The 17,829-nt window shown below is 45.9% G+C and overlaps 1 protein-coding gene across 3 annotated transcripts in view; it reads left to right on the top strand.

Annotated features, from left to right (window-relative positions):
- The window catches only part of Tiam2 (TIAM Rac1 associated GEF 2), a 232,700-nt gene that overhangs the window by 174,578 nt on the left and 40,293 nt on the right, over positions 1-17,829 (top strand). The window contains exon 1 of one of the 3 annotated variants that reach the window (XM_027939434.3): positions 5,845-5,874. The exons of the other annotated variants lie outside the window; for them this stretch is intronic. The gene's annotated coding sequence lies outside the window, so the exon portion shown is untranslated. Of the gene's footprint in view, positions 1-5,844; positions 5,875-17,829 lie in introns of those variants that run through there. 3 annotated transcript variants of the gene reach the window in all.

Below are 17,829 nucleotides of genomic sequence, written 5' to 3'. Positions count from 1 at the left end.
TAAAAAAAATCAGATTGTAAGATTTGTGATTCAATAAGATACCTAATGCTTTCTCCTCCTCTCTTGTGGTTTTCTTCCCATTTAAAATGCTATTAAATTGACTATTGGGATATAAAAGGGAGCATCATAAAACAAAAAGTTATGATGGAACTCATTAATTACGTGCCATATTAGGCCATCACTCAACCTGCTGGCTGCTGTCACAAGCCTGAGTGCTCCACATAATCTGTGCGTGTGTCGCTTTGCTGGATTCATTACTCTTGAGGGATGTGTGCACTTCCTGTGTTATACCTCTGTGCGTTTTATCACAATAAGGAATCACTGAAGAGTCTATTATACTTTTGATACTTTCATAAGTGAATTCCTATAGAAAGCAGCACAAGGGTCGAATTTACCTTTTTTTTTTTTTTTTTTTAAATAGAATGAAGCAGGTGAGGTAGGCTTGTCTACCACTTTCTGCAAGGAAACAGGATGGAAAGGTGGTCCTGGGTGTGTCAGATGGCCGCTCTAGTCCTCGTCCTAAGAGCCTCTCTGGTGGTCTGGACTTTGATAACTTCCCCGAGGAGCTGTGAGCACAGGTCACTTGGCTAGCCAGCCGCAGCAGGGCTTGTCCATAGCTGGCCTTACCGCTGGTGCCCGTCTACATGGCTGCAGCGCCCACATGTGCAGATTTCTTCCCTGGACGGGGCTTCCCCACCAGCCAGGGAGAGCCACTAGACCCTCCCTTCCTGGTTTCCTGGTGGGACTATGTTCCTTGGAGGGTGACAGCATCCCAGGCAGTGTGCCATCCCTTCTGCCCTAGGTGGTGGTGTTTGTCCCCTTTCCTGAGCTCCAGGTGACTGTTCCATAGTAATGTGCTTGTGCTGGAAAGAAAACAGGCACAGGGGCCAGCTTCTCCACACACTTTGCAAACATAATTATTTTTCTTTCTTTTTGGGATAGTTACGTCACTTGGGAAGGAAGTTAACGGCCTGTGAATGAACACTTCAGAAGGAAACCTATTCATTCTGAAGGTAGCAGGGTGGATGTAAAATATGGGGTGGGCAGGTAAGAAATTGAAAGAGAAAAGAAAGAACAAACTTCTCATTTGTACAAAACATCTCTGTGTTAAAAGAAGCCTGCGTTTGTGGCATTTCTCAGAGGGGCTGTGAGGACAAATGTGCAGGCCCAGTGAGAGTGGGGCTTGAGTCTGGTTTGGGGGGCCTGGTGGGGGGTGCTACCCCTCTTCCTCCTCCCTTGCAGAGGCTCCATGCTGTTCTTCGAGTGGCCCCTGGGGGGCGCCCCGGTGCACATAGAGATGCCTCACACTGTTCATGGGCTTCTGCCAGTTTCTCTCTGCTGCTCTGGGGACCACCTGCCACATAAACACCTATAACCACCCCTTGTCTGAAACCCTGATTCTCCCGCTTCCCTCGCCTTTGCAGCTTAACATTTTATTGAAACTTACTTTGATTTGCTTTTGTAGTGAAGCAGAAAATGGTAATCCTGTTTTCTTTCTAAAAAATAAATAAATAAATAAATTGGCACAGATAAAAACTTAAATGCCTTTGTAAACCAGTTATTAACACAATTCTGGTTTATGCTTAGCAGTGGTCATTTCTAGACGGTGTCTGGGTACTTGGGAAGAGGGAAGGACAGCTCTGCTTCCTTGCCCAGAAAGGCCACTTCTCTGTCTGTTAAGGACTCCCTGGAAGAGAAGACCTGTTTTATAAGAATATCAGAAGATGGAGGAGGAAGGAAGCATTAACTGGTTGTTTGGTCGTATTTGGAATATTTACTGACCTCCTCCCTGTTGAGTGTTTGAATGTGTGAGGTCCTGGGGGAAAGCTACATGGAGCTTAGGGCTTTTGGTCTATTTTGGATTTTGTCAGATATCCAGACATTTATGTTGGTTAACCTTAGTCTCTTGATTAGGTTTGAGTAGAGGGGGAAAAAATTATTTGTCTCTATCTGTGTCTAAAAGAAGTGTTAGTCACAGTGACATGAGAGCCAGGGAAGTGGTTGTGGGCTGCTGTTTAGGATCTTGTTTTGTTTTTTTTTAAGAAAAGATGGGTTCTACTGGTATTGAAGGCTGCTTGATCTGTATGTATAACATTCAGGGAAATGGGTCTCAAACTCCACAGTGAGTGAGACTTGCTTGATGGGTCCTGCTATGAGAGCGCCTCCTTCAGGTGATTTGGGGCAGTGCAGGCTCCACTTTTAGCCAACCAGGGTGGGCCCCCCCGTGGCCACACCTGGTCAGTGCGTGCACTCACACTGCCTCCTGGCCAGTAATCTACAGGAGGCAAGCCTGGACCTAAGCAGCCCCTCTCTTTGAGTTCTTAAAAATTGAAGGAGATTATAGCAAAAGGTAACTGTTGTGCTCAGGTGGGGTGTTCTCTCGGTTAGGAAATATGTGCCTCAAACTGCCACCACTGTCCTCTGTAGTGGTCAGAAAGCAGCAAGTGGACTGGTTAACTCACCTCGCTCCTCAGCCCTTGCTCAGGAGACTGTTCTATTCAGTAGGTGAATCCACCAAGAAGCAGAGGATTCCCAGTCATCAGCTTCCCTTCCTGACGTCCTCACTGACCAGATACTGAGAACTGATCTGTGTTCCATAGGAAGTTCCTTAGCCCCCGAAGAAGTAAATGGCTCTTTGATTTTTGCCTTTAATTCCTGTTCTAATATTCATAGGAAGAGGGAATGTCCATGAGCTGTATTTGACTTGAGCTGAAATATCATCTGTAAAGACTTTTTATAGGGAGAACTAATTTCACCACTGGAATTCCCCAGAGGGAATTTTAGTTATTTTAGTGCCAACAAGGCCATCATTGATGGGACCGGGTGTTCCAGGCCTGTTTATGCTAGATTCCTGTTCATGAGCTTTTATGAGTTATGCATGAAAATCCCTTTTCTAGTGTTTGCCATCCTTTGAACAATTCCAGCAGCTTTTAGGGAAGTCTCATTGGACACAGAGTTCCTGAACAAGGTCCTTATGTCAACACTGGACTCGTGGCTTTGACACATGCTCTTGATGCCTTGGTGTAGTGTGGGGGTGTGTTTAACGGGAGATGAAATGGGAAAGGCCAGGGCAGACCCAGCGAATGTGTCCCCAGTGGTGAAGGTTCCTCTCGAGCCTCAGGCTCCCTTTGAACCTCTCTCTTTTTGAGAAGAAGCCACTTAGATGTGAGTTTGCTCTCCTGGATGCATTGCTCCTGGGGATGTGTGTGTCCACGGTACAGCTTTTCACCAGGGGAAAGTCTTACAGAGCTGGCTGTGATGGGGCCAGGCCACTCATTTCCTGTTTGTGAGAGTGAGGGCATTTTGTTTAGGATGACTAATAGCATTTAGCTTGGAGAACACACTGTTTGTGTGTAAAACCGCTATTACTGAGTCTGTCTGGCTGACACCCTCGACTCCAAGATATAAAAACATATTAGTGTTCCTAAAGAAGGGAGATGCATTTTAAATTTTTTTTTTTTTTTTTAAAGCTGATTGGGAAATATCGGTTTTGTCAGGACTTGGAACTTTGGTCTCAGATTAAGTAGTTCCTTAGAAGCACTCTGAAAGGAGGTTTTAGTGCTGTGCATCACCAGAATGGAGTATGTGGCTTTCTGTTAGCTGTGGGGAGAATTAAGACCTTGAGGACTCATTCCCTTGCTGAATTCTGTTTGGGAGTCTGATTCCCTTTTTCTCACTCTTGCCGTTCACTTATTTGACCTGGGTATGTAAGGATGAATTCATTGTATAATCTCAAAAAACTTGCAGTTGAGTGGAAATACTTGTGAATAATAAAATACATTAAAAATCAAAACTTTTGTGGTGAAGAGAACAGGGGTTGGAGGTGGGATTTGACCTTGGCGTGTGAAGATGAATTAGAGAGCGGAGGAGTGCACAGTTGAGGACTGGACCCGCAGCCTGAGCGCCCAAGAGATTTCTAGCGCCCTTGAGATTTCTAGAGGGGATGGCATTTGATCTGGGCACTGCTGACGCACAGGTTCTACGCCCAGAGGAGGCAAGGGAGTCTCCCACGGAGCCGGTGGCCTGCATAGAGGTGGCAGGCAGAGCTCATGGGAAAAGGCGGGTCAGACTGCTGGGCAGCTTGTGGGATTTACAGGAGATTGTGGCGCCATCTGGAAAACACCACCACCTTCCCTGCCTCTGGTGGAGTTCAGAGGACGCACCTGGTCCTTTGATGACCTCTGGAGTGTGGTTTGGAAACCCACACCAGCCCGTCAGCTCTGTTTTCTCACACTATGGCTTCATTCCTGCGGGTCTTATTGTTTTTAATGATTGGAAGTCCCCTGAAAAATAAATAATAAAAAATGATTTGGGGAAAAGAGTGAGTGAGTGAGTGACTGTAAGTTCCCTGTAAAGCCCAAGCACGTGTCAGCATTGGGAAGCCATAGATACTGATGGTCAGTCCTCACGGGTCACCTCTAGGGGTATAGCAGACAGAATAATGTCCTGTGGCCTGCACCGGGATGGCTGGTAGTGGGGCGATGCCCCTCAGCAAGGAGGGTGGGGCAGTGCTGTGGCCAGGGCAGAAGCTGCCCAGAGTTTGCCAGCATTTTTAGTAAAAGCCAGTTTTGTGTTCTTTCTCTGACCATTAAGTGCAAGTACACCATTTAGGTGAAAAGCTAAGGAACCTTCCTTGGAAGGGCGGTGTGCGGAGCATTCGAAGCGTGCCACTTTTAGAGAGATCTGAGCCTTCTTGACGCCCTGCCTCGTCTCCTGTGCACACAGAGTGAGCCAGACCTCTGTGGCGTGTAGTTCTCTGAGTCCAGGCTGGCTGAATCCTCATAGCCTGTTGCATAAGGAAAAGAAGAAGCAGACCCCTCTATTCCTGTGGACGTTCAAGCTCTGGCTGCCAAATGATACTCCTCTGTATTTCCACCTCGGATCCTCTTCTTTTGTATTGGGCTAAAAAAAGGATTATATTCCTCTGTTCCTCCCTATGAAGGAATAAAACGGTCCAGAAGGACCACATCCTGGTATCTCCTTTTTAGCTCTCTCTATTAGAGACAACTGTTTGATTGACAGCCTCCTCTGTTTTTTGGGATTGGTAATACACGTGCATGGTATGGAATCCCAGCAGTGTAGAAGGTTGAACAGCCACACCAAGTGCCCTGGGATTGGGTAGCGCAGTGGTTAAAAGCATGGACATTAACCAGACATCCTGGGTTCAAGTCCTGGCTCAGGCTCTTCTGCTTCCTGGATGTGTGGCTTTGGGCAAGTCACGTGACCCCTCTGTTCAGAGTTACAGCAACTGTAAAGTGGTCTGGGATTTTTGTGGGGCTAGTGAGGAAATAAGAGGAAAACACTAGGTGGTGCTGGCACATGGCTACAATATGTGTGTTAAAGAAAATGGATTAATTCCTCCTGCTTTGTTCTCAGCCCCTGAGTTTCTCCTTCAGGGGCAATCATTGTTCCTAGTGTCTTTCTCATTCTGGTCTGGGGAAGCTTAAAGTTGGGGGGAATGGTGGGGTATTTTCCTGCTTTGTTTTTATAGCACTACCTTAGTATGTGACTGTGGTAGGCAGAACAAGGGCCTCCTTCAAAGTGCCCAGACCCTAATCCTCAGAACAGCAAATGTGGCAGCAGGGACTTACATGGAAAAAGGAGCTTTGTGGATGGGAGGAAGTGAGGGGCCCGAGAAGAGGTATTACTCTGGGTTATCTGGGTGGCGCAGAGTCCACCCAGGAGGGAGCAGGAAGGCCAGAGCCAGGAGCTGTGTCCTATGAGTCACTGTGACCGGACCACGAGCCACACCCTGCAAGTGGCCTTTGGAAGTTGGTACTTGAAAGGAGAGAAACAGTTTCCCTATGTGGATCCAGGCGTCCAGAGGGAACCCAGCCCTGCTGGCCTTGGCCTTCCGACCTCCAGAACTGTAAGGTAACCTGTTTATGGTTGTGTCGAGTGCTATGTTTGATGGCAGAGATGCAAAAATGGAGAAAACAACCCTACCTTCAGGTGCTGGGCTGCAGGTGACGTGGGCACCGACACCCACTGTAGCGACCACTCTGGTTTCAACAAACTTGGTGGGCTCCTTCTGGATCCTTTACTGCTAGAGGTCATTGAGGACCCCAAAGAACCCTAGTTACATAGCTGTTTATTGTATTAGAAATTTAAACTGAGAATAATCTCAAAAATACTTCTTAATTTTAAACTTGCAATGAACCCATTTCATGAAATGTTTCTAAAAACCAAAAAAAAAAAAGTGGTGAGAAGAGTAGTTTTGTTCTACAGTTTTGCGAACCTCTTGATCATGTATCTTCCCGGAGGACCACTGGACTCTCAATTGGTTTCCTTGTGCCATTTGTTGCCACGCAGTGTTCTGGTGGCACTGTTTAAAGATGGTCCAGTCTCACCCAGACGTACGCACTCAGGAAGCCCTTTCTGATAATTGTGGAGACTGTTTTTGATATTACACCAAAACTGAAGAAGTAGTCCTTCAAAGTTAGTTGCAACGTGGCATCTGAGACGGTGTTAGTGGACTTTTCTTCATGGTCACGAACATCCAGTAGGTCATCTTGCAGTTGAAATGGATCTTTTACTCATACATTATTTTATAGCATGCATTTGTTTATTTGAAAAATATGGGCCACTGAGTTATGTGGCTCTCAAGTATGGATGTCTTATTACTCTGTATTAAAAAATTCGCATCAAATCTCATTGGAAAAGTCTTTAAATATTAGGGAGCTATCACACTCATAGCGGCAGATACAAAGTTTCCAAGAATCTAATTTTTGCCTGAAAGTTTGTAATATATCTGCAAATACTGTCAGTTGTTTTCTTAGAAGGCTCACTCTGTTCATTTTAAAGGAAATATTCTCAATTAATTGTATTTTAAAATTGTTTTTGAGTTGTTGATAGACCTTTATTTTATTTATTTATATGCAGTGCTGAGATCCGAACCCAGTGCCTCACACACTCAGGCAAGTCTGCTACCACTGAGCTCCAGCCCCAGCCCCCAATTAGTTGTATTTTTAAGTACAAATCACGTTTCACGAGTTCAGTCTGAAACTCAGTTGTCTAAGTGCTTTTCCTCACAACCACCCACGTCCCTCCTTTGGCCTGTGGCAGGAGAGCTGTGTGCACTTCTCAGATGCATTTTAAGGGTCGAGATGTAGAAAGCTTCATAATTCGTGCAGCTTCATTGGGGAAATTCCATTCTTAAGTGAAACTGGAATACTTCTCAGACTGGGCATGTGGCGGTGAAGAATGTTGTGGTCCCTAGGACAGATTGAAGTCATTGCCTTAAAATGTGTGTGTTGAGATGTCGCGAGAGTCATCTGTCAGTGCACTGCACTATCTGTGGGAATGACCTTGGAGAAAAGGGCAAATGCTGTTATTCTGAGAGTAATTTTGAACTTGGAGAGTCCTTGAAAGGATCTCGCTGGTCCCAGTATGCTAGAGGGCATGATTTGAGAAGGGCTCTTCTCAAATCTTCAGACAGCAGCAAGAGGGGCAGAAGACTCACGTGGGCATGGTCAGGGCCACTTCTGAGGGAGGGTCTCCTTTGGTTGGACTCTGAAGCATGAAGGGGTAGAGGAGGAGGCTGAGGAAGTGGGGAGGGAGCTGGGAGCCTGGCTGTGGGGAAGAGTGTGAGACTGTAGGAGAGTCTGGTGCAAAAAGGAAGGGGAGAGGGCAGCCCGATGGGCGGCCAGGGCTAGGAAGTCGGGCAGAGAAGCCGGGTGAGATTCTCAGGGCTGGTCATATTTGTATGTAAGCAAGACAGGCCACTCTGGTGCCAGTGCTGGGAAGGGCATAGGAGCTGCTCCAGCCACATGGAGAGACGGCAGAGGCCTGGAATGGGGTGGGAGGTGGGAGCTGCATGTGGCAGGGTGCCCTGCCCGTCCTCCACCAGAGCCCATAGGTAGGCAGCGGGACTTGCCCTCCCTCAACAGGTACTCTTTGAGCATCAGTAACTCCCCAGCACATAAGCAGAACCACTCAATAAATATTTGCTGGAACATTTCATCAATAATAAATAAAGAATATGGAAACGACAGCACTGAGATGTGAAAACCGCAGTCCCCAGCTCTTCACATTCAGCATCCTGCTCTCACGGTACGTGAACAACTATGCTGCCTCCCAACTGTGGTCTGTTTAAAGTGTAGAAAATCAGACTTGTAGCCAAGAAGGGCATCCTGGCTTTGTTTATTCCTTGAGGTTTAATCTGTGGTGTAAATAATTTGACTGAATTTCTTTTTCTTTTTTTTAACCTTGAAGTTGAAAAATGAACTTTTGTCCTTATTTCTGAATTCAAGGCCTTCCGTTAGGTCCATAAAGCGGCACATGCAGCCCCTCACCCCCACAGTAGGTTGCATTACCTGCAGAGAGCACTCTCAGCCCCAGCTGAGAAACTGGTGGTCTCTGGAAAACACATATTTGCCTTCTTTAACTTTTCTTTCAGGCATTCACTTAACAGTTATTTAGTGACTAGCTATTGTGTGGCAGGGACTGTTGTAAAAGTGTGCAGTCAACAAAACAGGTTAAAAGAAATTCTTACACATTTTAGTGCAGGAAATAGAAGATAGGCAAAAGCATAATAAATAAATTAAGTAGTGTATAACAGGGAAGGAGTGGAATGGAGAAGTTGGATCAGGGCAGCCAGGAACTGGAGTAGGGACTAGGGGGTGACATTGTAAATCCAGCAGACTTCAGGAGAACTAGAGGCACATTGGAACAAAGGCTTGAAGGAGGTAAGGGATGGAGCCCTGGGAACATCTGGAAGCAAACTCTCCAGCAAAGGATAATAGCAAGTCTCTGAGATGATTGGCCAGGACATGGGGACACTGTGCTAAGTCTCTCTGATGCATGTCTCACCTACCTTCAAGATAATTTTTAAATGGCTTGTAGTGAAAGTCCATCTAGAAAAATTCCACAAAAATTGAGCAAAATTAGCAACATAGAATGATAGGTTTGAGTGCCAACTTGCCGACTTTAAAGATTTTCACTCCTCGTGTAAAGCAAACACACATTTGTTTGTAAAAATAAATAAATAAATAAATAAACTTTGAAATACAGTTTCAGGGCATCAGTTTCTTTCAGACAATTCAGTGATGATCTGTTGTATTTATAAATTTATTTCTGATGCTACAGTAATCACCTATGATCATTTTTAAGTTATCCATTTACAAATCCTTTTTTTTTTTTTTTGGTGTGTGTGGGGGGTCATTAGCCTCTTTAACATAAAATGAAGAAAATGACAAAGTTCAGATTAACCAATTTTGTTACTTCTTGGTAGCTCTAGAAAATTTCTTTGGAAATAGACATGTGACATTGTTAGCAAAATTATTGTGCATCTTCTTCTCCAAGGACAGCTAGAGCCCTGGCAGAAGATGCACAATAATTTGAATGGAGGGACACGTTATTATTGTCCACTGCTTCACTTACCTTTCCAACACAGTGTTCCCTCCTGAATCGCCAGCTGTGAATTGAATTCCGACTTCACGTTTCTGTGGATGAACGACCGTGTCAGGCTTCTACGAACTTTAGGTGTCTTTTCATGGTAGTATCAGCAAAATTTTCTGAGTGTTCATTAAACTTCATCATTTTTATTTTATAAAAATGAGGGGAAGAAGGGACTATAAATGTTGGTAAGAAGCCTAAGTTTAGTACTCATGGCTTAAATGCCAGCCGTCAGGTGGGCCCTGGCCAGCAAGCCTTCAGCACTCCATGGTTGTCCTTCGGTCTTGTGGAGGTCAGTTTGCCTTAGCTGAGAGAGGAGACTAGGGTGTTTCAAGGTGAGATGGGAGGTAGATTTCATGAGTCTTTGAGGAATCCAAGATTGGGATTTGGCAGACTCTCTACTCACCTCTGCACTTGTCCTTTAGGACTGTGTTCTGTGAAATGCAGGGGCTGCCCGAAGGTGGAGAGTCCTGGGCTCTCCCCGTTTTGAGCTCTGAAAGGACTCTGCCTGTGTACGGGATGGAGGAGTTAGCACCTACTGCTTACATATTTACCTATTGCTGAAAATCCCGTGAGCACGGGGACTTGGTAGAAGAAGCCAGAGATGTAGAGACACAGCGCTAGCACACTTCTCGGTCAATTGCAGGTGTTGAGTAAATAGTGACAACCAAAAGGAAGGTGTCAGGGCTGTCGCTGAGAGCAGGCTGTGGGCATAAGCAGAATCCCCGCTGCACACTTTGAGGCTCCAGGTCTCTTCCTTGATCTACTGCAGGGAGAGTGTGGGATGTGACTGAGGTCTCCACTGACTTCAGCACATGGAACTCTGAGCTGGCCTTTGGCTGTGCTGGGCTGGGAACAGGATGCTCTGGCTCTGAGGAGCCTTACCACCCATCCCAGCAGCCTGAGAGTCCAGCCAGGGTCCCACATCTGTCCTGTTTGCAACTGCAGTGGGTTGATTGGTGTTTATGATCTAGATAAAGTGAAAACCACGACTAAAAAGGAGCAGGAACGTCTGTGTCACCAGGCTAGGTCAGAACTGATAGTGAGATGCGTTTTCATTGTGAAAGGCTAGGTCCACAGGAATCACGTCTGGACTCTCATCCCCGGCTTTGTTCTGTGTGAGCTGGGGCAGGTGGATCTGATTTCCATTACTGCAACTCCTAACAAGGGACTGGACAAGACAGTTGAGTCTTTCATTTCTCTCTCTCTAAAATTCATCTATTTCGTACGATTAACATAACAATTTAATGACTGCAGGAATGCTCATTTCTTAGGAAAGGTTATAAAGTGAAAAAAAGCAATGTAATGGATCAAGAATTCCATTTAGTTTTGTAGGCATCTCTTTACCTCTTTAAATAGAGTCAGGTCTTGACTGCTGTGAAGAAGGTGTTTGTTAGGGCTCTGGAATAATAGCAGGCTGTCTCAATATAAAGATCACAGAGAGCCTTAAAAGCACTAATTACCCCTTGCTTCACCCTGATGGAGCAGAGATGTTATTATCATTTCACTCTCACAGCTGGGTAAATCAAGGCACAGAGACACGGGAAGTCCCTGGGAACTTGGAGAAGGTCACAGTCAGTCTCGGGGAAGGACAGTCCTGTAATGCCTTGCTTTTCCCTCCACATGGGGAAATGTCTGGATTTTAACCTTGTCTTTTTTTTTTGTCTCCTTTTAAAGATTTCTCTATTAATGCACATAGAGTAAAACCCACTAATAATTTGCCCTTTAGGAGAGCAAATTTAGATTTAACTGAACTCACGATGGCCCTTGTCATCTCATCTCCGTTCTTGTCTGGGGACTGGGGGTGGCGATTAGGAACTGCCTGCCTTGTGATCGTTGGTGAAAGATGAGTTGCTTGTAGTAATATTTTCACTATCTTTATTGTTGTGCAGTGTGTGTGTGTGTGTGTGTGTGTGTGTGTGTGTGTGTGTGAGAGAGAGAGAGAGAGAGAGAGAGAGAGAGAGAGAGAGAGACTGGGATTTGTACTGAGTCTCCCACATGCTAGGCAAGTGTTCTGCCACTGAGCTACATTCCCAGCGGTTTGTGACAGGGCTTCACTAAGTTGCCCAGGTGAGTTCCAACTTGTGATCCTCCTGCTTTGGCCTCCTGAGAAGCTGGGATTACAGGTGTGCTCCTCTGTGCCTGGCTTTGGAAGAATGATCTTCCCCCTAGCTCCTGGTAACCACAAATCTCTATGGATTGGCCAATTCTAGACATTTTGTATACCTGGAATTGTACTCTAGGTGGCCTGTCAGGTCGGATTTCTTTCACTTAGTGTGATGTTGTCTGGGCCCCTCCGTGTTGTGGCATGAGTCAGTACTGCATTCCTGTTTGGCCACCCTTTCATGCAGTAGACCAGTAGCACGCACTGAAAACAGGGTGGCTCAGCTTTCCTTTTCCCATAGCAACGTTCTCAAATGGGAACTCATGCAGACTTTTTTCTGTTTTTTTTTTTTTCCTTGTATCTTTGAATAGAATTCTAAGTAAGTTGTTCATAAGAGTTTAATACCAAAACTCCACTTTATTAAAATTCTTTAAGTGTCTGAAATACATTTGTTGTCTATTATACACCCCTGAATATAATAAGCATGGCATTTGGTGACCCTCCCAACTCTGGAGAGTGTCAGTGTCTGGTGATACCAAGACCTTGGCTGAAGATCTCCTTTGTCATGGGCTTTATATTTTTCACGGGGGCCCTGATGAGGGAAAATGGGAGGTTCTCCTTTTTGGGGGGCTGAATACTCTGCCTGGGTCACAGCCAGAGCTGCCTGTAGAACAAGGATGTGGGTGTTATCCAGAGTCCTCTGCCACAATCCTCAGAGGAGCTGTATGCTGCAGTCAGCCAGGGAGGTGACCGGCAGCACATTCCTACCCTGATGGCACCTGCCGCACTCCTGCTCCTCTTTTGACTCTAAGGGTATTTATCACAAGATAGTGCATCCAATCATGGCGGCCTGTTATTAAGAAACATTTTCTACTGGCATTTCCCTCCGTTTATCACCAAAATTGAACTGGCTTTGTCGAGAACATCATCAACTGGATTGTGACCTCAGGTTAAGTGGAACTTGAGAGATTTTTGAAATTTACTTTTTTTTTTTCCTGGTATGGTATTTATGCTATGATAGAATTTACTTCTTTGCAAACTTGACCATGACATTTGGTCTGCTCCTTTGAGTTTCCTAGCCTCAAGAAGAAGAATAAGAATGCAGAGTCCTAGATAAGGTCAGATTGATTTTTATCTATATTGGAGGATATAATTTTAACTGATGATCTTTTGGTTAACAGTACAGTTTAGGACTTGATTAACTTTGTGGCAGAATCAGTTGTTTTTCTCTCACAGAACAGTTCATCCATTATTTCCAGGATTTCATTTAAACAGATTTATTTCATTGTGTCTTGCCGACTGATAAGAGAGATTTGCCTGTGTGACAGAGTGCAGCAAATGTCATTAGTGAAAGGTGTCACCAACCACTGCATTTTAAAGTAAGAGCATGAATAGAATTCAGGGAAATCAGTATTAGTTAAAAATAAGCATTACTGCACCCAGTTTGCACATTTAAATTTAAAAATTTGGAGGCTCTAAGCCTCTTTGCAAAGGAACTCACTGTTCAGTGTGCTCTTTGTACCATAACCATGTTGTGAGCATTTATGCAGAGTTTTTTAGCAACGGGTGAAGCTTGGAGAACTGAACAAGAGGTTTAAATTTGTACTTAGAAAATGTTGATATTCCTCAACTGGACTTTGATTTAGCAAGATATTTATCTTCTCTTAAAACTGCACTTGTATTTAAAGGAAGGAAGAAATCGGAATAATTTCTAGGTTTGTTTTCTGATCTAACTTTCTTTGATTCTCCACAAGCTATTCATTTATGGAATTGCCCAGTGGAAATTCTGAGAAATTGAAAAATCAAATAGATTAAGAACAGAATTCACACAAACTATGTTATCTAAATGTGAGAACATAGTAGAATTAAGTATTAGTCACTGATGCATGACCAATGCCACAGTGGATTATGTAATTGAAAACTTAAACCATTTAGAATTCACTTTTAGCTTCTTTGATATTATTTAAAAATTGTTTCTACTTTCTTTATGGAAGTGTATCCTGATTTTCACATCAGAGGGGGGTTCTAAGGATTGATGATTTCATCAATGAAACTACTTTTGAACCTCAGATGAGAGGTCCAACTGAACATGATGTGTTGCTTGTCTGGATGTTGTATTTTTATTGTGGTAGTGAGCATTCTTTCTCTTGCTTGCAGGGCAAGGACACTAATACTTAGTGGGTCGCTGCTCTCAGCTGGGTGCTTTTGGTGCATTTTGTATTCTCTGATGCCACTCGACTCTCCCAGAGGAAAAGTTGAGGCTCTGGCCAGGGGGAGAGGCAGAGGCAGGTCCCAGAGAAGGTGGCATTGCCAACCACATGACATCTTGGAAGTTTGTGGGTCTGGTTTGGGGGATACATGTGCATAGTGATCTGAGCCAAGAGCCAGCTTCCCCCACAGCTGGAAGGTGCTCTGAATTTTCTAGAAGTGCAACAGACCAACAAGTCAAGGGAAGCGTGCCCTTTGTTTGTTCAGAACTTTGCATAGAGTTTTCCCCTCTTTGGAAAATTGAGTCCTGATGGTGACCTCCAGGACACCTGGCTGTGGGTGATCTGTGACAGAGCATGACTCTGTGGCTGTGATTCTCTGCAGTGCTCATGTGGGTCACTTCCACACGGGTTCTGGAGTGGTTGGGTCCATTCTTTGCACATTGAAACACATATTTTAAAAAAATCAAAAATTACTTTTCATGTATTTTTCTCCCTGTGTTACTGCTAGGACAGCATATTTTTTTTTGTGGGTGTGTATATTTTCTTTTCATGAAAACACATGTAGAGGTAGATTATATTAAATGTGATTTTTATTTCAGGGTAGTATAAGCATGTAGTATCAAAAAGGGGGCTCTGGGTCTGGTAGTATTGACAAACAGTGTGCCATAATATATACCTGGAAACATGGAAAAAACAGTTGAAAAACGGCTTCCAGGGCGTCCGTGGTAGAGCATGTGCATAGCATGCATGAAGCCCCGGGTTTAATTCCCAACACCAGGAAAAAAAAAAAAAAAAAAGTTCCCCCTCTCCTGCCCCGGCCTTTTCCTTGCTGTCCCAGGAATCCTCAGTTCACTGAGGGAAGCGGAGCTTCTCTTGACACCACGGCTCCTGTCTTATTCTGCTCGTGCTGCTGTAACAAACACCTCGGGTGGGGTGATCTCTGGGCAGACCTCCCTGGCTGCAGCTCTGGAGGCTGGGAAGTCCCATCCTGAGGCACTGGTGGGTCTGGCGATTCTGATGGTGCCTGCGCTCTGCATTCCCCCATGGCAGGAGGTGGAAGGGAGGGCGTGACCCCCCCCCCCCAGCCTGTTGTACAGTGACATTAATCTGGTCACCGGAGCCCCTCATTAGGCCCCATCTCCCAGCACTGACCCTGGGGACAGTGCTGTGCTGTGGCATCCCCGCTGGCATCCCGCCTGCAGCCTAATCCCAGGGAAGTCTGACCCGACTCTTCAACACGAGTTCTGGGGGACACGGTCGCATCATAACAACTAGGAACCTTAATTTCTCAAAAAGTCTTACTGTGCCCCAGAAGAAAAAACAAATGTTCTCTCATCTTGTGTTGGTACAGAAGTCGATCGCCCCAATTTCTCTTATAACTGCTGCCCCAAGGATGCAGGAGGCATTCGCAGACTTTTGACCAGAATCCTGGAGACAGCTGCCCGTCCTCAGGAGGCGCGTCCCTGGCTGCTGCTGTGGCAGAGAGCCCTCCCTTCCCTGACAGCTGCACACCACCTGGGCTCTCTGGGGTCTGCTGGCAGCCCCTTGGTGGTGGCCAGGGGCTGGGAAGAACTTTCATGCCAATCTCTTGCTACCTAGTTGAGTAGGGAGGAGGCAGCCAGCAAGATGGGATCCTGGGCTGGCCACAGTCAGGTGACCCAAACATGAGAGCTGCCCACAGTTCCAGGCTGCAGGTGGGATGTTGGCAGGGAGACCACTGCAGCCAAGGCCCTCCCAGGCTTCCCCACGCCACGCTTCCCAGGGAGCTCCCCCGTGCCTGTCAGTTAGCCCCGGAGTATACTGATGCTTCTTATCTGGCAGGGGAGGTAGACAGCAAAGCCTGCACTTCTGCACATCCCCTCTGCTAGACTGGATTGAAAGTGATGTCACTGTATAACTTTGAATTAAAGATTACGCGCTGTGTGGGTGAGGCGACCTTAACTTGAACATGTTAATGATGTTTCTATTTTTAAGTCGGTACCCAGGATGTTAGTTTAACACAGGTTTTGCCCTTTAATTGTAAAGGATTTGAGGTTGCCAGCTACTTGGTGACAGTGGCACTAACGGGGTAGGTACTGACGCATTGTTCAAGAGGAAACTGAATTACGAGGTGTTTCATACCTAAAGCCTCATGTTTCCCCCCTCGGTTGTCTACATGGAAGCGCAGGGCTCATTTTTCTTGCCTGCCTACCTGTCATCCATCTCTACAAAATATTTGTTGATTAAATGAGAAAGATGGGTGGGCCTGGGCTCATTGTGGCACCTGATCTAGCACCTGGTGGGTGCTCAGTGCCTAGCTCTGGTGGGGGAATCGATAAATCCAACAGGTGGGTCCACATGGGAGCTAATCCTATAACCCAGGACGCTGCCGCCATGCTCAGTCTGCTACCAAATAGACGCTTTCATTGGCCACATTAAATGTTAGGTTTTCCAAATTGCAGGACTTCGCCCCAAACTTAATTTCCACAAGGAATAAGATGAGAAAGACAAAGGGTATATCTAACAGAAAGAAATAGTTCTCTTGAGTTTACAATTTGGTTTTCTCTTCTTTTAAATTGATTTACAGTTGTATATAAATAAATTTATGTTTATATAAATAGGGGTTTCTGGACACTGGAACTTCATGATGCTGAGTGTGGGGAGGGCAGGAAGCAGATGCTTCATGTTATCCCCAAGGAATGAAGAGCTCTGGGAACACGTCACAGTATATGCATCCTGATGAGAAGGCTCTGCCAGGTGGAAGCCGGTTTTTTGTAGGATATATTTACTCCTGTTAGCAGCCCATGCTCAGGATGTGGGTGGAATGTAAGTGGGGCTATGTAGGCATCTCTCTCCAGGACAGGATGCCTGTTTAAATCAGCTTTGTAAGTAAGCATTCGGATCTTACCAGCTTACACCCTTTTTATAGCTAATCTTCCATCCTTCCAGAATGTGCTTTTTCCTTATTTATTTCTCCTCTAGAAAGAACACTCAGGCCTGCTCCTTTTGCAGGAATGCAGGTTCTGGTGAAGTTTAGACTCTTGGAACTGGGTCGGCAGCCATGGGCACTGTGGAGTTTGCCTCTCCCCGTGCCTTGTCAGTCTCCAGGACAGCTCTGGCACATTGCTGGTCACCACAGGGCCTCTGCATATGCCTCTGTGAAATTTGGGTGGTGGACTGTCCTGAAATTTTCTGTCTTGGCAGATATCAGAAATTGTCCAGAGCGGCCTCTTGGGTCCCAAGAGTTGGTTCCTGTGGCCAACGTGCCCAAGATCATGCCTCAGAGGAGCCCAGCAAAGCTCCCTGAAGCTGAGGGCAATGAAGATGTTAGGGGAGCCTCGTGGGTTGTAGCTCAGCCTTTGTCCTAGGTGTGCTGGGTTCTGACAGGAACGGTCTCAAATCTGTTCCCAGGTAAATGCCCCGCCTTTTCTCCTGCTTGCTTGAAGCATGCGGTTTCAGAACCTGAATGAGTGTCTCTCTCTGTAAGAAACAGTGGCTCAGGGAGTTTCCTACATTTTAGTTTCAAAGTTTTGTGCATAAACTCGATGAATGACTCAGAATTTGCCTGGCACCTGCTGTGACATCTCCCGTGCTATTTTCACTAGCGTCCATCTGGCACCGCAGGCTCCCAAGCTCCTTATGCCCTCGCCATGCCTGACTCTTCATGGGGCTCAAGGTCTCGCTCCCCTTGGTATCTCCAGCCTTTGGTGCCTGCTGGTGACATAGTGGGTGCCACAGCAATCTCCATCAGGAATGAATGCGTGTGTCGACTGTGCCATGGTTCCTGGGCTTGGTGAGCTCTTTGGAAATGCCAAGCTCCTTGTTTGTAAGGTAAAGGCAGCCATATTGCAGGTCAGGTTCCATAACCTAGGTGATGTGCTTTGCACCGGCTGACGTGGCAGTCTCCTGCTTTCCTCAGATTCCCTGTGGAGACAGGTAGCTCCTTTTCTGTGTCACTTAATAGGTGACAAAGAGGAGACCCATGGCATCTGCCTCCTCAAACTCTCTGCCTCCACTCACCTTCTTGCTATTCCTCTAGTCTGTGTCCACTTGGATCCTGTCCCATGTACCTGCAGCATTTCTGTGACTTTCCCATCTGTCCGTCTGCAAGATCTTGCCGTCCCGGGCTGCCTCCCCTCC

This window comes from Marmota flaviventris, chromosome 6 (genome assembly GCF_047511675.1).
Source record: "Marmota flaviventris isolate mMarFla1 chromosome 6, mMarFla1.hap1, whole genome shotgun sequence".
Classification (NCBI taxonomy): Eukaryota; Metazoa; Chordata; class Mammalia; order Rodentia; family Sciuridae; genus Marmota; species Marmota flaviventris.
This window is presented reverse-complemented; position numbering and strand designations above follow the sequence as displayed.